This window comes from Balaenoptera physalus (assembly GCF_965194825.1).
Source record: "Balaenoptera physalus genome assembly, chromosome: 9".
Lineage (NCBI taxonomy): Eukaryota > Metazoa > Chordata > Mammalia > Artiodactyla > Balaenopteridae > Balaenoptera > Balaenoptera physalus.
The window spans coordinates 47,040,177-47,063,382 of record NC_138888.1 but is presented as its reverse complement, the minus strand read 5'-3'; the positions used below and the strand labels follow the sequence as shown (position 1 = coordinate 47,063,382).

The 23,206-nt window shown below is 40.3% G+C and overlaps 2 long non-coding RNA genes across 2 annotated transcripts in view; both read left to right on the top strand.

Moving 5' to 3' along the window:
* The window catches only part of LOC309667218, a 497,053-nt gene that overhangs the window by 294,705 nt on the left and 179,142 nt on the right, over nucleotides 1-23,206 (top strand). The gene's annotated exons all lie outside the window — the stretch shown is intronic.
* LOC309667163 overlaps nucleotides 110-23,206 on the top strand; it is an 84,509-nt gene continuing 61,412 nt past the window's right edge. The window contains exon 1 of the long non-coding RNA XR_014267569.1: nucleotides 110-10,012. This is a non-coding gene — a long non-coding RNA (uncharacterized lncRNA). The remainder of the gene's footprint in view (nucleotides 10,013-23,206) is intronic.

Here is a 23,206-nt window from a genome sequence, read left to right as displayed (position 1 = left end):
GCTAGTTGCTCCGCGGCATGTGGGATCTTCCCAGACCAGGGCTCGAACCCGTGTCCCCTGCATTGGCAGGCAGGTTCTCAACCACTGTGCCACCAGGGAAGCCCCATTCCTTTTTCATGTAGCTGATCATACCAATATTTATTTTCAAAGTTCTTTTCATCCTTGATGTAATTTTTCCAGTTATAATTTATTTATAGCATTCACAAAACTATTTCTAAAATTACACTGTATTGAAATATATAATTAACGACACAAACTTGCTCACTCACTATACCCATTGTGTATTTTTGTGTCTTGATTACAGTCTTCTAGGGGAAAAAAAAAAAAAACTTTGTGGAGGGTGGTATATGAAATCCCCCCTCCCCCCATAAACTGCCTTTGTTCTTCACTGTTGGAATAAGATTCCCTTCCCGGTTTCCTGTGGTAGGGGAAAAAATGAGATAAAATGCATGGTGGCGTTTCTGTTAACTGTATTAGCTCATCAGCCCCCTCGCTGTTTCACAGATTCATACTTGGAAAAGGATGTGATGAATTATCTACTCCTAATGCCTTCAAGAATCTCCTAGAAACAGTCAGAAACTTGAGACTGAGGAAGATGAAAGCAGCAAGAAGAACTTGACATTTGTATGAAAGCCATCTTCTTTCATGTCCAATTAGCAACAAAACAGGGGGTACAAGATTTCTATCTCTGTAGACACACACAGTTACTCTTTTATTTGCTTACTTTGCGCAAAACATAGCACATGGTATGCCTCTGTGCTTAACATTTTCAGCCTCTCATTATCTAGAACTGAAACAAGAATGTAAAAGTTCAGAGGATTAGTTCCCTCCCCGCTCTCGCCAATGATACTTGATTACCTGGAGCAACTGCAAAAAATCTGAACAGATCTTACTATAAAATCTACTTCTATTATATACCTACTCATACATACATATATATACCCTCTATGTATTTATAGGTACTTGCATATGATTTCTGCCTCAATTAAAGATAACTCTCAGGTAAACAAAATAGTTACCAGATGACTCCATTTACTGACTATTCGAAAGAGCAGAATTTGACTTCTAATAATTTTCTTTATATTTAAATTATATTTTACTATAAAGTTTATGGTATTTTTCATTTCAACAATGGAAAATTTGTGTAAGTGAGGATTTCTGGTTTTACCCAACAGAACATAGAAAACTGCCACATACTAAACAGAGGGGCTGGGAAAACAGCTGGTTTGTTCATTTGTTTGTCTGTTCTTTGCCTCACCTCTGTCCACAGACAATTTGAATAGAATTACAAAAATAAAAACAATAAAAAAGATGAAAGGAAATATAACTAAGAATAGATATTTAAGGCCAAACTTGGATAAATATCACAAATATGGGAGCTCTAAGGGCTTATATATTTCCATGATCTGATCTTAATTCCTTGTAGGTTTTTGTTTTTGTTTTTGTTTTTGCAGTGGAAGCAACGAGAAATAAAATGAGTTACGTAATCTTTTTGGTAGTAATGAAGAAAATATTGATGTACACTTCTCAACACCCCAATTTTGAGAGAAGTTTGCCCTCCGAGAGTTAGTGTTAGTAAAATTCATAACAATCAGTGTGATCTGCCAGCTGTGAGAGATACAGTTATATAAATTTTATATATACCTAGATATAAATACACACACACAAGACTTTGAAATATCCAAACTAAGGTTAAACAGAAATTTAACATCATGAGGCAAATCATGATGTTATTGGGTATATTAAGAGGAATATATATATATTCATAACAAAATATGTTTTGTTCATCTGGGAAAACCACTATATGACTAGAAAGGGGATGTTCCTCCCATACCAACTTAAGAAAAAGCTAAAGCCACAGAAGCTGGCACAGTTTTATCCAGCACCACCCTGGAAAGAGAAAAATTTGGCCTTGAACTACAAAGAAATGAATGTTTTTTTGACCAGGATAACGCACCAGGCCCTAAGCCCTGAGAGAAATTTCTCTTGAAATTGTCCATCTCTCTTGGTTCTGCTTCTTCTGTTTCTTCAGCAAACTTAAAGATGGCAGGAAAAGCAGACCTCACACGGAAGACAATGGCATTCCACATTAGGAATCTGACTCTTAGAAGTTTGAGCAGAGTGAATTGACCTCACTGGGTCGGATCAAATCTCGAACACGGACAACTCAGTGAGAATTTCAGTAGAAAGCCATCTTGGCTTCTCCCAGAGACACTCAACCTCATCCTTCCCCTCCACAAATATTCTTACCATTAGAGAGAAAGAAACAAATCACTTCCTCCAAGGACAAATAATTCCTAGTGCTAATTCTGAACAATTTTTCAGGTAAGATTTTGCGTGTGTATTCTGGCCTAAGCAGTAGATGACACCCGGAAACACAGTCAGATGGCAAGTAGTTTCACTGTACCCTTTGATAAAAACTTGAAAGCCTGGGGAATAATGATTCTGAATGGGGTCAAGATAATGTGGTCTGAGTGGTACAGAACAGCTTTTCAGTGATCCGGGCTGATGCATGCATGGAACTTTGAGGACCCTGAGAATCACCTTCCAACATCCCTCCAAAGGGTCACTTCCTCAGCAGGGCTTTGGAGAAAGGGGCTGGAGGCAACCCAATTTCACGCTCTGTGGAGAGTGCAGAGTCTGGAGGGAGAATGTCGAGCCTAGAGGGAGGGTCTGAGGCCCATGTCCTGAGTGGACTGGCTGAAGGAGCATCCTACACTTCAGAATTTGGAGAAGGGGCAATTATTTAGTTTCAGATCCTTGTGTGGAAATAAAGAAGCCTAACCAGGACTCCTGCCTCAAAGGAGAACTGTTCAACTGCCTCTACTAAAAAGATAACTGATAGAAAAATGAGGATTTTCCTCAACCAACTGTCTTTAGTCTTTAGTCTGTTCTAGCAAATAAGCAATGGATGACTCAGCTCCTGAAGATCTCTACCAAAAGGGGTTTTACCTGGAAATTTTTCAAAGCAGAAATTACCACATAAGTAGCCCAGGCCCCCATTTCTTTGTGCCTATGGAGACACAACCAGGACGCATGGTCATGGGGTATCAGTGCGTATGTTAGAAGAATAAAAGGTATTTATTTAGGGCTTCCCTGGTGGCGCAGTGGTTGAGAATCTGCCTGCCAATGCAGGGGACGCGGGTTCGAGCCCTGGTCTGGGAGGATCCCACATGCCAAGGAGCAACTAGGCCCGTGAGCCACAACTACTGAGCCTGCGCGTCTGGAGCCTGTGCTCCGCAACAAGAGAGGCCGCGATAGTGAGAGGCCCGCGCACCGCGATGAAGACTGGCCCCTGCTTGCCGCAACTAGAGAAAGCCCTCGCACAGAAACGAAGACCCAACACAGCCATAAATAAATAAATAAGAATCCAGTTTAAAAAAAAAAAAAGGTATTTAGTTAATATTGTAAATCTACATTAAAATTTCTCTTTGTTAGGACTGTGTTTTATTCACTGATTTCATCAAGCATCTCGCTAGTTACTATGAACAAGTCACATTTCACTAAAATGACAGTGGTCATTATAAATTAATACCAAACTTTTCCAAGTTTGTTTCTTATAGTCTTTACTTGATGCCCTTTGTTCAGTAGATATGTGGTTGCTCATGAGGGATTTAACAATCTGAACTTTATTAGAAATAAGAAAATAATTTTAAATTATTATTTTTATGATATCATTAAGACATACTTATTACAAATACATATAAAATGCAGGTAAGAATACAATTTTAAATCACCCATAATTGCAACACCCAGAAAAACAGTTTGGTGTGTAACTTTATTCTCCAGATTACATAAAAAAAAAAATTTATAATACATATCAAGAAAGAAAAGAGAACGCCTATTGGTTTAAACTAGTGTTTAAGAGCAGCCCTCAAAGCTGATTGTTGATATTTACTAGCAAAGTGACTGACCTTGCCGACGCCTTGCTTACCTCTCTATGCCTTCATTTTCTCATCTCTAAAACAGATGTGTGTTAGCTGTATAAATGGCACCCTCACATGCCAACTCACAAGGCCAAGTCTTACGTAACTGACAAGAAGAGTAAAGGGCTATTCTCTCTATTGTCCGTATTTTCTCCTTATGTATCCTACTTTTATTATTTCTTACTGCCCTTCAATCTTCCTTCCCTCTTGATTTGTAAAATTTAATGTTAACTAAACCTACTTTCTTGACAATAATCCCTCTTAAAATTTTTTGTTGCCCAAACCCTTTGAACATATAATGTAAGTTTTAGATTCTTTTCAGGAAAAAAAAAAAAAATGTACATGGGATCATTTGGCAGATATTTACATGACATTTCAGGCCCTTCAAAGCCCTTACCCAGTTCCCTGAAGAAGCTAGAACCCCTGTCCTAGCTGTCCTTTCTTTCTCTGCTGTCTGCAGTTTGATTTTCTAACTGACATCACTCCCAAGGACACTTTGGAATCTCTCCTCCAGCCACTGGCAGGATAGACTTGCCATTTGCTCCTGCAGCTCACAGCAGCTGTGGGGCTAGTGGTCATGGATACAGGAGGGGGTGTGAGTGTGTCGGGAAAATGAGTAGGCTATACATCAGCAGCAGCTTCCTATGACCTGCTGGACCCACGAAGGACTCGTTTAGTCACCTACGTACAGTCAGTTTTAAATATGACACAAATATTTGTGAATTCCAGACACGTGGGGAGAGAAACAGAAGGAATAGTATAAAACAATGAGAGAACAGCCTCAAAATGAGCAGACAGTTCTGAAAAAATACGGGAAAGTCTTTGTGGGATTCTGGCTACCAGATGCTCACTGTTCAAAGACCTAGTTACTGTGCAATTCGCAGAAGACTGAAATACCAGGAAATATACTAATAGCATTTGCAGTCCATCCCAAACCAGGAAGCTTGCAAGAGAGCTCCTGGCCAAGCATGTGAACTCAGCCTTTTGCTTTATTCCTCCAGCAACCTGATCACTTGCTTAATGGGGGAAATCGACTGTTTTTCAACCTTGCCTTGAAATTGTGAAATGCCTGTCGTAAAAATAAGAAATCGTATATGAAGTTTCAGGGTGAGATCACCCACTGGTTTCAGGCATTCTCAATAGAGTTATTATGCTTTGGAGCAACAAAGTGAGGGGAGTTTATGGCTTCATACCAGTATTTGAATTTCCTGATATTTGTTTCCTTGAGAAAGACCCTTATCATCATTGAAATGTTTAAAGAACTGAGAGAGCTGAGTTTTTTCCCACAAATCCAGTTTTTGAAATAGGAAACTCCAGGATGGAATGGATAGTCACAGAATTTAAAAGTGAGTTTTATATGTTATTTTTTATCTGATAAAAAAACACCAACCCAAGGGTTCATTTTGTATCATTCTTCTTTTCATATTCCAGTAACACACTTAAATACTGGAAAATACTCACTTTGGCAGAGGTGGAAAAAAAAAAAAAGATGAAAGCTCCAATACCACATGACATCCCACGATACTTTCCTCAGTTGTTAGTCACATTGTATTTTTGGCTGTGCTCCAGAAACCACAACCCTCAGTTACAGTTGCTTTCAGACATGTGGAAGAAACACATGCTAAAACAATTAACAAAATTATGACATTTACATTTTTCCCTAGACTGTCAGTCCCTGAGATTCTGTAGCATGTGATTCTATATGAATCAAAACAATGATCATAAATCAAGCTGACCACATTTATCCTTACCTAGTGCTTTGAAAATGTTAAAAAGTAAAATAGGAGAAAACAGTTTTTCCATAGACTAAGCACACTCCCATCCCTGTTGGAAACCAGAACCACATGTGACAACAGCAGGAAGGCAGGGCATCCAATCCTCTCATCCCAAGGCCATCAATAGATAAACAGCCAACTGCAATTTCATTACAAGTAGCTCTGAGCTGTCTCATTTACCCGACATTTGCTCGTCCTTCTGTGTTGACAGATTTTAATGCTTATTGAATGGAGTATGTAGGATAACCGGAAATTCATGACCTTTAAATAGAAAATGGAAGTGGAACATCAACTTGTCATAGGGTAAGACTTGTTGCAGCAATGGTAAGTGAATCTTCCTACTCTCTCAGCTCACATGGAATAGAACATCTCAGAGAGCAATTAGAACAGTGTACATTTGTTCAGGCCCCTAATACCAAATTGATTTATAGGACTCCAATAATAGTTTACCATCGGCTTCATATATTTATAACTCCACAAATGTTTGTTAATCACCTGCTATGGGCCAAACACATAGGTACTATAGGTATAAAGATGTATAAGACATGGCCTTTGCACTCCATAAGTTCAAAATAGCAGAAAACAGAGCCATACATATTAATGATTGAGCTTAATGGGATGCAAGTTACAATCAAGCTCGTCAAAACATTCTACGAAGCACAGATGAAGAAGAAACACTTCATCTGCAAGTCACAACAGAGCCTATGACCCTGACCACAGCCAGGAAATACGTCTTTGGTAACTGGGCTGCATATCTCTTGTCTGTCCTTCTAGATCTGCTCCTTTCTCCACCCAGTTCTTGCCCCAGGAGGCTGACCTCTGAGGACTGGACCAACAAGCTCTTTTGTCCTCTTAGCTGGAAATAAGAGGATGGGAGGAGAACGAGGTCAAGTTATTTGTTCCCCCACTACTTCCCTGCTCAGTTTTCATGGACTGGTTGCATCTTCCTACCAAAGGCCACAGTTTCGGTCAGGTGTCCCTCTCCACCCACCTCCCCACTCCAGATTCCTGGCCTCAGCCCTCCGCCTTCTCCCTTCTGGACTGGGACAGGTACTGCACTAGCCCTTGTTGGATTCCTAACCTCTGCCTACAACTTGGAAGGGAGAGACGGAGGCAGAGAGGGAGGGAGGGAGGAAAGCCTCTTTATGAAACTCTACCCAATTACCCAGTTTGAGAACAGTCTGTTTCCTGCCAGACTGACTGCTTCAGTAACTCTCTTAGCATTTAAGGGATCACATTCAGTGCAACTCTTAGAGAAACCACCTCAGGAGTATAGAACCAGGGTTTTACTAGTCACTGAATGCCCTCAATTAGATACCAATCTACAATAAATGTAAATCCAGTTCTCACTCAGGAGAACCACAGGACACTAGAACAGCTGTCATCTCATCAGTCCTGCTGTGTGCAAGTCATACTAACCCCCGCTCCTCTGCAGTGCGACCAGGTAGCAGGCTGAATTCTGAGAGACCCCCTAGGGGCCTGGATTCTGGTGTTCACATAGCTTATCCCAATAATTCAATCAAATGCTCATCTAGTGAAGGGTTAACCCCTTGAAGGGCTTCTACAGATGTAGTTACGATCCCAAATCAGCTCTCCTTAAAATAGAGAGATTATTGGTGTGGGCCTGACCGAATCACACAAGCACTTTAAAAGCAGAGCCTTGGGCTTCCCTGGTGGCGCAGTGGTTGAGAATCTGCCTGCCAATGCAGGGGACACGGGTTCAAGCCCTGGTCTGGGAAGATCCCACATGCCGCGGAGCAACTGAGCCCGTGAGCCACAATTACTGAGCCTGCGTGTCTGGAGCCTGTGCTCCACAACAAGAGAGGCCGCGATAGTGAGAGGCCCGTGCACCGCGATGAAGAGTGGCCCCCGCTTGCCGCAACTAGAGAAAGCCCTCGCACAGAAACGAAGACCCAACATAGCCATAAATAAATAAATTTAAAAAAAAAAAAAAAAAAAAAGCAGAGCCTTTTCTACAGCTGGTGGAACCAGAGGAAGTCAGAGATACACACTTCAGCTGGCCTGGCAGAAAGTACATATGTGTGAATGGCCTGTGGGGGGCATGGGGCAGGGAGCTGAGGGTGTCCCCTAGGACTGAGAGGGGCTCCTGGCCAACGAACAGCAGAAAAACAAGGACCTCAGCTCTACAACCACAGGAAACGGCTTCTGCCAACAACCAGCGAGGACCCCAAGCGCCCGATGAGAACCTCAGCTGACACCTTGCTTCAGCCTGATGAGACTCTGAGTGGAGAAGCCAGTCACACCATGTGAAGACACTACACAGAAACTGTGACATAATAAACTTGAGTTTTTAATAAGCCACTAAGTTTACAGTAATCTGCAATGCATCAACACAGAATTAAACAGGCTGTATTATACCTTTGCTTTGTCTTCAGGAAATGAGCTAACTCACACAAACATTTTTCCCAGATAAAACATATTCCTTTAAGTGCAAACGCTTGATGAATATATATTATCATCTCTGTGCCTTATAAAATAGTACTCAGTACACTGCCTAATATTTAAAGAATCTAATAAATATTTGTTGAATGAAGTATATGGGGACTTGCTTAACTTTTTCTTCATTACTCAGATTACTTTATAAGCATCAGTTATTTACTGGACTCTGTGATAGACTGTATCACCGGTTACCAAGGCCTTCTTTCCCTCCCTGGGAAAGGGTTATGCTTCCCTGCTCCTTTGGAAAGAGGTTTGACGTGTGATTTACAAAAGTCAACAGCAAGCAATGTGGTCACTTCCACGCAAAAGGTTTGAGAGTCATTTTGTGCTTGACCACCCCTTTTTTTTTCCCCTCTGCTGTGGTCACTAGTATGTTTCCAGTTAGAGGCTGCTCTGCCTGAAGTGAGGATTATGATGCTGCAGAGCAAAGCCCAGCCAATCATAACTGGCAATATAACTAATCAGTAAAGCTTTCCTGTTCAAGGCATTGAGATTCTTGGGTATTTGGGCACTGTGGCATAAGCTAGCCCATGTTGACTGATCTACACTCAACAATACTGATGCCCTCAAGGGTTAAGAAGTGAATATCCATTTTCCCTTAGTACTAACTGCTTCTCAGACTGGTACATTTTCTTAATTCCTTCCGGTTCTGTCATCTCTACATGTGTCCTTTTAAAGCACAGGCTTCTGTTAATTGCTGCCTAATTTCATACAAAGCACAGGCTTTTAGGATCCTGAAAAGGGCTCAGGCCAAAACAAAACATACATCCATTTTGTTGAGAATTATTTTCCACCAGCAGATTATTTTCACTTGCTTTCAGAACGACAGTTATATTTCATGGTTTAAATAAAAGGGTGCCTTCTGTATGGGTGAAACAATTGCAACAACACACGAACGGGTATTAAAAAAAAAAAAAATCCATGTGCAAAATGTTCAACAGAGCTTTGGTTCTAAAATGGTTTAATTCCAGGAAGTCATAACAAAGTAGCTGTTTCTTCTCCTTGGAAATCTGAAGGCCTGTGAGTTCCACAGTCAGACTGATTTCAGAGGCTTAAACCCTTAACTTCACACCATGCCTTAATTGCTGCTAACTGCTAATGTTGGCTAGTTATTGGGTATCCACAATGTTTTCCCTGCACTGTGGATGGGGAGATCATCATATACTTGGCTAACTATTTTTATGCTAGATGCTGTAGGGATTCAAAATGTATATAGTCTTTGCCCTTCATAAATCTGCAAAGGTTTGCAAGCCGAATTTTTTCAGCTTGAATTTTAAAAAATTCTCTTCTAAAATAAACAAAACATTTAGAGCATGAGGAAAGGCAGAAGAAACATTGCTTAATGAGGTAAACAGCCATTGAAAGTTCATTTTCCATCACAGCTCTCTGCTCCAGTGACTACTGTCCAAACTAGTACACAGTGTTGAGGGAGATGGAAGTGATCATAGCTCTGCACGAAAGTGTGGAACGCTCTCTTCCTTGTACTCAACTACATATTCCCTGTAAATGCCACCTTCCCGTTCCTCCTCCTAGACGATGAGGCTTTTCTTTTTATGAGAAGATATTTCCTACATCACCTGTTCTGGTTTGGATAATAAATGACCCGACCACCCTAGCTGTAGAGCCTGCTTTTCAGTTTCCCCTCAAATAGTAAAGAGAGAAAGCATGGGTTGGGTTTAAATCCGGCTTTGCAGCTCATTAGCCACGTGTTCTTGGGCAGTAAGCAAACTCGGCTGATGGGTAAGCTCTGCTCATGGTAAAGTGGGAATAAGGATACTAACCTACCTCTCGGGACTCTTAGGATAATTACAGGAATGCTCAGAATCTGGCACACGGAAGCTGTCCAAAGAGGTAAATTCGCTTTCCCTTCTTTTCCACCCCACGTGTGTGAACAGAAAACAAGCCCAGCAGCGCCTTTTGTGAGGTTATACCGGGTCTGCAGGGCACGGGGCCCCTGCCTTGTGTAGGTTAGTGGGGAGGAGAAAGGCCCTTCTGGGCAACTCCCACAGCTCCCCGGAGAAGGAGAGAGGCCCTAGGCTCCTGGTTTCAGTCCTTAGCTGTAATCATTCAATTACACCCTTTTATGTTCTATTTTACTGCACCTGAAAGGGGCAGGGATATCTGGATATCTAATAGCTGCCTTTACCAGGAGGTGAGCTACTAAAAATAGTCGCACAATCTGTGGGCGGGTTTCCAGGAAATGCTTGACTTGTTAGAGCGCACCTGGAGAGAGAGAGTGTGTTAATCAAGCCCTATATCTGAACGGCTTGCCCGGGCAGCTTTCAGAAGGTTGAGGGCTTAAGTCTTATTACCAAGTGAGGTAGAATCTTAAAGACATATAAGCAATTATAAAGAGAGCTGAAAATTAATACTGAAACGTTTGTGGGGCTTCTACGGGAGTGACTTTGAGGCAATTATAAATACCACCACCACCAAACGATTTATACTGTATTTCCCTCTGAATGAGATTGTCTCTAGAATTCCAAGTCCTTAGTGATGATATGCGTTTTTGTCTGTTGATCCCCTCACACCTCAAGTTGGAGAGGCAGAGGACCTATACCTATTTTTTAAAAATACAAAGTAAATATGATGAAAAGACTTGTAACTTCACAAGTGGGTGCTACTTGTTATATTTCAGATTATTTAACATAGAAGGTGTCCCCGTTTCTTGCAGTTCTTACAAAGGGCAGAGACAAAGGCTGATTAGGATGAATTTTCATTGTCAGAATTTTGGAGTCTGGCATGTTCCTTGAGTTTAAATGCTATATTAATAAATGTTGAATGTAGTTTAATGCCATTACTTCTTCTTATTTGAATTGAAGTCAGTTATTAAAAAGTCAAACATAACATATGATTCTTAAGGAAGAATACTACGGAAATGCAATGCAACGCACACATAAGCACTTTTTAAAAAATGTTACTACCTATCTTTAGTAAGCATTAAAGGATAAATGATAAAAACCCAAAGTTGAATTACTAATTTCCTTTGAACTTCTATATAATAAATGAAAATACAACACTGCCTAATGTTGAGTATAATTATGCATCTGCTAGAAACACAAAACTAAGGTTTTTTAAAATTTTCTAAACTAATTTAACTACTGTTTTAGGATGCACTAAAGATATTTTGTAAAGAATTTTTTGTACTGCACTTTTGACAAAACAAATGGTATATTTAATTAAGGGGATACTTACGGAAGAGCTAACAAATGTTTCATTATAAGGAAGTAAAGACCTTTACATGTAGTAGACAGCACTATTTTGAAGTGGGAATTGATACCATCTTACACTTCAGTTATGTTTCAAATTGTTTATTTCTGTAAAAGGGGGGCAAGGGGTGTTCCTGACAAAAAAATCTTTCAATCGCCTATTAATGAATCACTTGTGGTTAGGTTCACAGACAAAAGCCTTTTTATGGACTAAGCTGGGTCAGGTTTCCAGACTTTTTATACCCTTTCTCATCCCATGAAGGCACAACAAGGCAGGGTAGGAGTGTTCGGGAGACATATACATCATTGCAAGTTTGTGAAACTGGGGTAGCAATCAAGAAATTTGCTTCAAAGATGAGATCAGGTTCCCGGTTTACTGTGAAGAGCGTGACATTCCTGTTCAACCTTTGTATATATAAGGCACAGCATTCTCTTAGCTGACAGAGAGGTCATGTCTGAGGGCACAGCTGTAAGGAAGCAGTGCTGGGCCCAGGACTGTTCTGGTCCCAGTTCAACCCTAAGTAGCCATGTGACATTAGTCACATCCTCCAAAATTCTTAACCTTCATCCCTGTCAAATGATGGGTGGACAGGCCTCTTCTGAGGTCCCTTCCTACGAATTCCATCTCTAGTTCTTTAATTTTCTGCCATATACATATTTTTTTTTTAATTCAGGTCAGACAATTATTTATATATTAGTAAAAATTAAGAACTATATTATTGGTGATAATAAAGTTTAAAATTCAAAGCAAACTCCTTAGTTCCTTCTTGGTCTTGTGACAGTTTAATATGTCACTTTTAACACCTTTGCTTGAGGCTTCAAATCTTAATCTTAACCACAGAGGAAGTGGCAATTTTCAGGGCCAAACATCAGAAAATAATGTAAATGGTAAAAACCAAAAATGAGGGGGGTAGGGAAGGCAACCAGGGTCAAGAAAGTCAGTGATTTCTTTTTTTAAGCAACACCATCATGTTTAGTAAGTTAAGAAGGGGTTGATACACCCACTGTAGAAGAGGAGGTGGTATGTTACTAAGGATGAGTCTAAGAGATGATTAAAGGTCAGATGTCAACCATTTGGCTGTGGGTTTTATGTGCCTGTTACATTCATTGCTCTCCCATAAAACTAAAATGTGATGAGTTAAATAAGTATTGCTAACACAGGATATTGAGGTTGTAATAATATGACAGCATTGTAAAGAACCCTAGGAGAAATTCAGAACTTTTCACACATTCTTTTCTTAAATAAGATTGAGCTGTTTTACACTTTTAAGAAAGAATTCACTTAGAAATGATTAGGACATTTTTAGGGAGATAAATAGATAGACAGACGAGAGAGAGAGAGATACCACTAAGCTAAGTTTTCATGAAATGGCTAAAAAATATTTGTTTGAAACAGAAAACTGTCCTCAAATCCTTTGGGTATGCAAAAGTATTGCATTGGAAACGAAATATGTAGCTGAGCCTTCTGTGATTTTAATTTTATGTTTTAAGTTATTGTAATAAAATGCCAGATACTGATATTCACACATTTAAAATATCAGCCTACGACCTTTGCTCCCATCTGTAATAACTCCTCTGCTAGAGCAAGGCTATGCGGCAGGGCCCAGGGCCTTGCTTTCAGAGCCCAGACGACTAGCTTCTCTTATGTTGCTACAGATGTGACTCCTCAGTCTCCAGGACTTTGAATTACCATGTCTATAAAATAGGAGTAAACGAACATCACTAAAAACAGAAGACTTGACAAAAGTTACTTGATCTTACTTCTAGCTCTGAGAGCCAGTGAATGTGTCAATTCATGGCTAAAATGCACTGAAACTTTCATTTCTAAGGTACTTAAAAAAAAAGAGCCAGCTCATGTCACCCTCAGAAAGAGTTGTCACTGATTCCTCTCTGTCCCACTTCCAACCACAATCATCGGGTCTCTGCTTCTCTCCCATTCTTCCATGACCACTACCTAACTCAGTGGCCCAGAGGCTGGTCGGCTAACATCAGCAGACAAATGGCTATATCCCTTGCCTCCAGGCTTCCCTCCCCCTCCCACAGAGCACTCACTCTTCCTAAAATCAACTGATGTCATTATATTCCCGTGCTCTCAAATTATATTATAAAGTTTAAATTTGGTCTGGCACTCAAGACTCTCCATAATCCAGCCTCATTTTTCCTTTTCAGAAATATGGCTCTCTATTCCTTGACCTATAAAAATTCTTGGCTCCAAACAAACTATATTATTCACTCGCCCCTGAATTAGAACCATAGTGTCCTGTTGCTATAATCTTTTCCATAATATTCTCACTCTCCCTCACATGCAAAGAGTTGGAGTGATCCTCTCCAACTAATATACTCTTCCCCATCCTTTAATGTCATGTTCAAATCCTACCACTGCTTTGAGGTCCTCTTTCTCTCTCCTCTGAACTCCATTAATAAATCGTGTCTTTATTATTCATCTTGCCTTTTACTTTTAGTCTTCTTGATAGTAGTTTAGCTTTCCATGGACCTATGTTTCTCCTTCCAACTGGGCCATAAGATCCTTGAAAAATATTCTAAATCTTGCCTTGCTTTGTCTACTGCACACTTACCAAAGCCTCATTCAGGACTTCCTGAGTGATATAAAAACATTTACAAAATGTGTCCATACTCCTTGATGTTATGCTTACATTTAAAATCAAATTGTCCATCAATTTTAGTATCCTTATTCCAGGACAGAGTTGTCATTATATGAAATATACTCACTTGGTAAAGTGTGAAATGTATAGAAATTCAAACATACTTGCATTATTTATTCTTAGATGTCAACAGCCTTTCAAGTCCTTATATTTAGAAAAATCAACGAATAATGATAAGCAAAAGTATTAAAGCACTCTCTTAATTTCTGTTATAGGTATTAAACAGAATTCTAATCTTTAGCCATAACATTTATCACAATTGTTTTCAGTACCAAAATTTTGCACATCTTTTCCTTCTCTTGTTCTCCTTTTAACCAATATTCAAAAGAAAAGAAAAAAAGTAATAATCCTATCATAGCCAAAATATGTTCTCTCGTGATTCAAAATTAAAATTCTGTGTGACCTGCAATTTTTTATAGCACTAACCTCTAGAAAAATATAAGACAAAGCTTAAGTGATTTTAAGAATGATGTTATTCAGATATGAGTATTGGAAAAGGTCACAATTTCAGCTAATCATTAACTGTCTGTAAAGTCTACTTTTTCCATTACCTTAATTTTTCATATCATAAAGTGAAAAACTTATTTCTAGAATGTCTAAAGATCTTAAGTTGCAGGAATTAGTTACATATCTGGATCATGCTTTGCTACAATCCATCGTGGTTTTACATTATATTTTATGACCTGGGAAAGGAAAAAATAGAAAACTATAATGAGAAACTAGAGAGGCTGAATATGTAGGCATTTTCCTGGCTTCTCCTCCAGTGAATTTCTGATGATATACCCAGGACCTTTAAAATGATGGGGAACATGGTCTTTCTCTGTGGCTTCCTGCTTATGGGCCCAGGGGGAGGGGTCCATAGCCTCTATTGGTGCTCCTTGCTTGGACTGTCACACTTTCTCCAATTTGGGCAATGTTCACACCTCTCAAAGTCCCATCCCCAGAACCAGGGGGAGAAGATGCCTCTGATATTTCCCCTCCTGTGTTGTCTTATAGGGCACATTTGCCTGATTTTCTGAATGCTTCTTAATTACTGCTTTTGAGTTAGAATTTCTTAAATAATGGATTTTTAAAATAAACTTCCACTTCAGCTGTCTTTGGACATCATCAAGTCCTGTTCCTTTGATACGTAAGGCTGTGTTCACAAATTCCCCAGCAGGTGACTTGTGAGCCCAGCCTAGCATACAACACCTGTGACAAAGTCTGTCTAGCCAAGCACCAAGCAGAACTTGGAAATTCCACATCTCAGCCCCCAACATGGGGGGCTGAAAATGTTAGGAGCTTTCAAACAGAGGGATTGATTCCTATGTAGAGAGAGAATTCCTAAATCACGTTACGTACCATCATCAGTCTCAGCCTACTGACGGCAATGCTATCAGCTAGAAATGCCTGGGATACCCCCTGGACTGTACAACTTGGGGCAAACCTCGCACAGAAATTTCCCCAACCAGAGCCAACGTTGTGGCTGGACCAGTCTCTGAGGTTATTAGGATTGCAAGACACATCTAAACAAACAAAAACAGATCATCAGGAAACGGAAGAAAAAGATTCATTACTCACAAGTCTAGGGGGGTACACAGCACGTCCACAAGCCACAGAGTGAGGTCACAGAGAGAGATTGAGGCAGTGCAGACCTGGGTCTCTGCCTTTACTGGGGCTGGAGAATGGGGTGCCTAGGGTTTTGCAGGTTCACTATTGGCAGATGTAAAACATAATGTGGGAATTTAGGGTACAAAAAGGGATAAGCAGTGTCATTCAAGCAGAGTGACCTTATCTAGGTTACTCAGGGATTTCTCAAAGGGGAACGTATCCAGTGTGGCCACCTGGTTTCTTACTAGTTGTTTTATTGGTATCTGTGTCGTACAGCCGGCAATATGTTTATTCCAGACGAATGTCTTTGAAGTGGATGCCTCAGCAATCAAGACCTAATGTCAGCACTTACATGACACCTGCTAACTCCTCTCTTCTCTTGTCACTGTCTAGAAACATCCTCAGCCATCTTCTATGTTTCCTAGCTCTCCTAAGGTGGGAGCTTTTAGTTTAAAAGCTCGATTTTCTAGGGAATTGTTATGAACACAAAACTGTATCTCATATTTCAGAGGCATTTGTTCTGGATAACTTTTTGGAAACTATTTAATTTAGACATAAAGATGTAGCCATGAAGAATCCCATCCTTGTTTAATTTGCCAGTGATTTCAATGGGAAACGTGGTTCTTCTATTAGTTGTCTTGGTCCTTAATCTGCCTGGATGAGTTACTCCGAGTAAGTGGCTCTCAGTGAGCTAACCCACATTTCTCAGAGTGCTTTCACTCCTCTAAACATGACCTCAGAGAAAAAGGAGAGTGTTTGTGAGCGATCTCCCCGCACTGGGGGAGTCATAGAACCTGTTGGCTTATTAAAGTCTTGCAAATTCTTGGGGTGGACAAATGTGATTGGCTTTGTGTAACAGTACTTCCCAAACTTATGTAGCCGTGAAACTGAAAAATTCGTTTCTAGTTGGCATCTGGCCGAATTGATATTTCTCAGAACACACTTTGGGAAGCACTGCGTTAAATATCTTGCCTTACCAAAAAAAGAGACAATTTTTTATCAACATAAAGTATAACTGAAATAAACAGCCGTCTTATTTTTATCCTAGAGTCATTTGCCATTGTGTAACCACGGGTTTCTCACTCACATTTCTAAAGGTCTGGTCTTAGATACTCTATCTATACATCATTCCTTTTAATCCATTTTGGAGGGATGCATGTTAAAAAGGTGACTGCGGATTCTAGGCACTGTCTGGAAGCGAGAAGGGAGAGTACAACTTGGGTATCCACAGGCACACATTCTGTCCCATTCCAACTTTTTCTCTTCTTCTTTATTTTAAGTTTTCTATTGAACCTGTAATTACACTACATCTTTGCAGAGGTAGTAGGTGTCCTGATTGGTGGGTCAACAGGACATAGGCTGGACAAACTTCTCAAACAATCAACAGAATTTCTGATGAGATGATTGAAGATACACTCTATTCCATATTTAAAGTCCAAAACAGATGATGAAAAAATAACTCTTCTACACAGAAACTGCAGAGGAGGAATTCTGAATCAATGAGGCACACAGACAAAAAGAGCTATCAAAAGCAAAAGCTGCAGACTTATCATGTAAGTATCACTGTATCATGGATGCAGCTGTGGTCAGGTTAAGAGTTAAAAGTAATAAGCCAAATCTGACACCCCTCCATGCACACAGTGATGAAGTCCCTGCTATGTCTCCTTTGGCTATTTCTGGGAGTCTGAAAAGCTGTCTCAGATATGCTGCTCTAATGGCTTGTGGGCCCGGGGCATTCCTTCTTTACACTCTTCTAACCCTCACCAACATGCCACTCCACCACCATTGCTGAGAGAGCCTTCAGTGCTCCTGGAGATAGGCCCTGATGCCCCTGGCACTGCCAGCTGCATGTACTGGAGCATGCTACAGTCTCCACAGAGGTGGGGGGGGGGAACATTCTACCATGGTCCATGTGCCATGTCACACTTAGTCACTGCAAACCCCTTTACCCATCCCTCTCAGGATGTCACAGAGACCTTCCAGCTTCTTCAGTTTTACCCCCAGCCCCTCAGTCCACGCACCCTGGACAACAGGTAGGTTCAGGGAAATTTCCACCACATAAAGGCTCTAATACTAATACTTCCACCCACCCCTGAAGCCAAATAAACCCACATGCAAATCAGCTTGGGCCCATTAACTCTCCAACCTCATCAGATAAATCCAGGTAAGTCTCAGTTTCCTTTAGACCCAGGCCAGACCCCCCTGACTCCACCTCCAGTTACAAAATGCAATGGCTAAAGCTGAAGTGCCCACTTCCCTTGGGCCACAGATGGCCAGCTGGGGCATCTGTTGCCTTGCTGCTCCGCTTTAAGCCTGACACTGACATTCATCTTAACTCAGTTTCACGGAAAACTTCTGGAGAACTATGTTATACGGTATTCTCTGCCCCAGGTAGGAACTTCCTTCAGAGATGGATCTGCCCTTTATTAGAGGGCTCCAGACAGATCTGGGCCCCACTTTAAACCAGGACTTAGAAAATTTGGAGTGCATTCAGAGAAATGTTAAAGGATGATTAAATATTTAAAACAATGAGAATAATGGAAGAAGGCAAAGGCTCTGGGGTCACTGGCAGCATCCCACAAGAGAAAGAACGTGGGTTTTAGAATCAGAGAGACCTACATTCAAATCCCAGTTTTTTCTTAATAACTGTGACCATAGCATTTGCTTATCTTCTCTGAATCCCAGTTTCCGCACCTCAGAAATGGAAATTACGTGTACCGTACAGATTGTCTATATTGTCTAATATCTAACAAAAATATTAGAAACATAATGGGAATGAACAAATGTGTAAAATAGAAGTTCCATTTCTTTTCACTCACAATTCAATGACTGGAAAATTTAGGAACTAAACTTCTTTTCACTATAGGAATAATAGAAAGAGTGCCACCCTCCCTCAAACATAAGCCTGCCACCATGCAGGAACCCTTAGACCAAAAGATCTCTTAGGATTTTGAAATGCAGAAATATTAAGACTGGTCACATCAACTGTCCTGTATCATAAAGTTCCTTTTCTTTACCTTCCAGTTGTTTCTGTTACAAATCCATGTTTCTCATGGATTTGGAGTTATATAATGATCCTGTACTTTAAGGATAATATATGCCAATTTAAAACTAGCAAGCAAATTCAATTCAAGATGAGCAAGTAAAGTTTTAAATTAACAAAAATTCCTTTCTGTATTCTGAAGCCTACGTTATTTTTACCACTGTAGGACAGAGGAAGAAAGAAAAAAATTTATACACACACACACGTCTGTATTCACATTAATTAGTAGTCATATTAAAATAGGAAGAAATTGCCACTGTAGTTCATCGATATTTTTCTTGAGCTTCTGTTTAAAGTAAATTAATGGCTTTGCTGTACCAAGAGTTTTTTGATTTGCAAGTACACTATGTATATGAAGGACCACACAAAGCAAAAGAAACTCCCATAAAGATGAAACAGTGCTCTTGTTATACAAATAAAGCTTCTGCTTGAAATAGCTCCAGGAAGTAGCAATAAATAGGAATATCATTATATTATATATAAATAAGTAAAATTAGTTATATCAAATGAATAATACTGGAAACTAGCAAATTGTACTGAGTTGTGGTAATAGTTAACAGCATGCATCTCAGTGGCTGCCTTAAGAGGCTGCCCTGGCTGCTGTCAGAATAGATCAGTTATACATCCAGCAGGGGCCTCAGGTACTTCTCCTCCCCTTACCCTGGGAGAATCCACTGAAGCAACATGCCAGGATAAACATAAACACTGGACACTCTCCTATGCATGCTCTATACATTTACCACTTATAAACTGGGGATCATAAGAGATGTCTGAGCCAGGGTGTATATGCCAGGTATAAACAAACATGAGTTAAGATATAAATGGTCTTGACTGAACTATAAGCCCAAGATTTTATAAAGTTTTCCCCTACATAAAGGGGCATTTCATGAGGCTAATCAGTTTCAGACATAAGTTTTAAGGAAGAAGTGAGGTGTTTTTTTTTTTCCTAGAGGTCTTCAAAACTTTTATGGTTATGATATAAATTTAAAATTTAAAATTGAAAGAGTTCACAATCCATAAAGTGCTCATGGCATTTTCAGAAACACTTTTTAAATTGCTACAGTATAAGTTGAATATGTATTTATGCATTTCTCAATGGATTAGTCTCCCTTGTTAACTAGACTGAGGAAAGGCAATAAAATATTCAGCTGCCTATGAAGTCTTCCTGATAAAGAAGTCAATTTTAAAAGCTACTCAACCAGCAAATGTCTTATTCAGGGACGACCCTAGAAATTCTCAACCTAGTAATCTTTGATAAAAATTTCCCTACTGAAGAACTGCAAATGAATGAAGGCTGAAATATATCAAATTTATCTTTTTTTGGAGGAGAGCTTATATTAACCAAGTTACTTTGTTCTGCATTTACTTTGTGTTTTCTCAAGTCACAGGGACTTTCCTTTGAAAATTAGGTTAGTTTAGAGCAATAGAGTCCTGAAGAGCATGGTGGCAAGGTGCCATACAAGACTAGCAATATTCGCTAATGATCTGAAAGAGCCTGTGCAACTTTGAAAGGGAGGTCTTAGAGGAGGACCAGCCAGCCTACAGAAGCGCTGTGGAGAACAGCACAAAGCACATTCCAAAAGCTTGTTTGATAAACTGGGGCAAGTCAGGATCTCATCCACAATTATGCACCCACAGTTGTGTACATTTATGCACAGTATGATCTTGGGTGATACAAAGAGCATAGACAACGAAAGTCACCAGATAAACCCACAATCGCCATGAAACAACTGGCTTCAAATTTCTCTCTTTCCAAGATTTTCATTAGAGCTGCTAAACTTAAAAGAAACTAAATGTGACTAGGTTGATTTTTCTATCTTTCTGAGTTGCTAAAAGGTAAATAAGGGCAAGAAAAGAATATGTGAAAAAAAGAATAAAGGAACTATATAATCTCTATCTGAAAAACAGGCTTTGAAAAATAGAGACAACTGTAAATATGCAAATAGGCAAATAGGAGTCATTTTTTCTTATAAAAATCTTAATATTTAAGAATGTAAAAACACTTTATCCATTAGTCCATTACTTTAAAATTTAATTGATATTTTGGCTATGTTAATTGTTGCTAACTGAATGTGATTCAACTTCGGATCTTGCAGTGACTTGCAAAAAAATTAGAGAATATTTAGTCCCAGTGTACTGAGAAAACTATTTTCTCCCAGCCTCACTGCATCCCCTATAATTTTACAAACTTGGTAAAATGTGGATGAAGACCTCTCTAATAATTTTCACTCACAGTGATTTCTTTTTGCTTCCGAAGTCATCACGTTCACATACTTTGTTACTTTGTAGCATTTAAGTCTTTTCCTTAAATAATTATCTCATTTTCCTTGTGCATACGTCATGCCTTCCCAAATATACTTCAAGCTTTATGATATCAGAGATGGAGTCTTGGTATATCCCAAAGTGCATAGATCTAAGTGCCCTCCGAAGGCCAAGGCTGTGTGTGTGTGTGTGTGTGTGTGTGTGTGTAGATCAGAGAAACTCATCTAAGTGCACCAAGGCCATTTCCCATTATCCAGAGGCCCTGGAATGAGGTAAACCTACCAAGATACCCTCAGTTTGGTCTAGACCAATAAGAATGGTAAACCCAGTAAAACAGCTCCTGAGTAGCTCTGGACATGGACTTTAAACTTGCTGTGTCATTTCCTACTCCTAATGTATCACTTCTGTTACCATTTATCAGGCTATGATACCGAGGAAAGTGGGACGAGGAAGGGTCGTTCAGACCTCCCAGCATCATCACGTAGGCCACTCCCCACACGCTCAGGTGTCCGGTACTGAGTGCGTGAGACAGGTAAGGGAAATGAGGCCACATTTTACGCCTTCCTTACCTTCCCTCACCACTCTTACCAATTTCCATATCAAGAGGGTCATCATACACTTCTCAGTAAAGGCAGCGTTCAGGAATAGAACTGGAACTGTGAGTGTGAATTCATTTATTCAGTCATCAACTATTTATGGAGTCCTACTGTGTCCTAGGTGCTGTTCTAGGACTAGGACTGAAATGAACAAAACAGGCAAGGTTCCTGCTCCCGTGGGCCTTGCATTCTAGCAGGGAGCTGGGGACACGGCCAAAAACAAACAATAAATAAGCACATAAAAAATGAACAGACAGGGACTTCCCTGGTGGTCCAGTGGTAAAGAATCCACCTTACAATGCAGGGGACGCGGGTTTGATCCCTGGTCAGGGAACTAAGATCCCACCTGCCACGGGGCAACTAAGCCCATGTGCCACAACTACTGAGCTCGCGCACCTCAACTAGAGCCCGTGAGCCACTAACTACAGAGCCCACATGCTCTGGAGCCGGTGCGCCACAACTAGAGAAGAGAAAAAACCCACACGGCCCACAACTAGAGAGAAGCCTGCGCATCACAATGAAAGATCTCACATGCCACAGCGAAGATCGCGTGTGCTGCAACTAAGACCCGATGCAGCCAAAAATAAATTAAATAAATCAATTAATAATGATAAGTAAATCTCTAAAAAAATGAACAGACAATAACGTTTACTAGTGATAAATGCTCCAAATAAAACAAAACAGTCCCACACGCCGCAGCGAAGATCCCACGTGCCGCAACTAAGACCCAATGCAGCCAAAAATAAATTTAATTAATTAATTAATAATAATAAATAAATCTTTAAAAAAATGAACAGACAGTAATGTTTACTAGTGACAAATGCTCCAAATAAAACAAAACAGAATGATGTAATAGAGATAAGGGGGTGTCGGGGTGGGTGCTAATTTAGGCAGGGTGGTCAGGTAAGAGCTTGCTGAGAAGTAGACATTTGGGCTGACAGCAGGCTGACATGAAGGAGCCAGCCCCTCCGAGGTTCGTGGAGCAGAGCATCCGCTGCTAAAGAAAACAGGTGCATGACTGAGTCTTGTGTTCAAAACCAGAGACGGCCTGTGTGGCTGAGGCATGGTGAGTGATGGGTGGGCGGGTACAAGAGGGGGTCAGAGAAGTAAGACATGCCAGGGCATACAGGGCTGTGTAACCTTTGGAGGAAATTCGGGATTTTATTCTAAGTGCAATAGGAATCCAGGGGAGGGTATACCACCGTTGGGACCTACTGAGATCTAACTTTTCAAAAGATCACTCTGGCTGCTACGTGGAGATGGTTTGGGCTAGAACGGCGCCAAGCATGGAAGCTGAGACATGCTGTCATGAGAGTCAAGTTGGCTCAAATTAAAATGACTATTAGAAAGGAAGAAGAGTGGGTGATTTCCGGCTACATTTTGCAGGTGGTGCTGAAGAACTGGAGGACAGGGTGTAAATGGCAAAAAGAATCAAGGATAGCTTTGGGGGTTTGGGTTGAACAACGGGATGGAGAGTTACTGAAACGGAGAAGCAGCCAATTTGTGAGAAGTAGAGATGGAAAGCAAGAGTTCTGTTTGCAATGTCAAGTCTGAGATGATTATTATACCTCTGAGTGAAAATTTCAAGTAGTCAGTCAAGCTAGTTCAGAGACTAAAAGGCATGAATGGTTTCAGTGATCAGCGTTTTAGTCTTCGGAACAGTAGTTATGGAGGGAACAGAA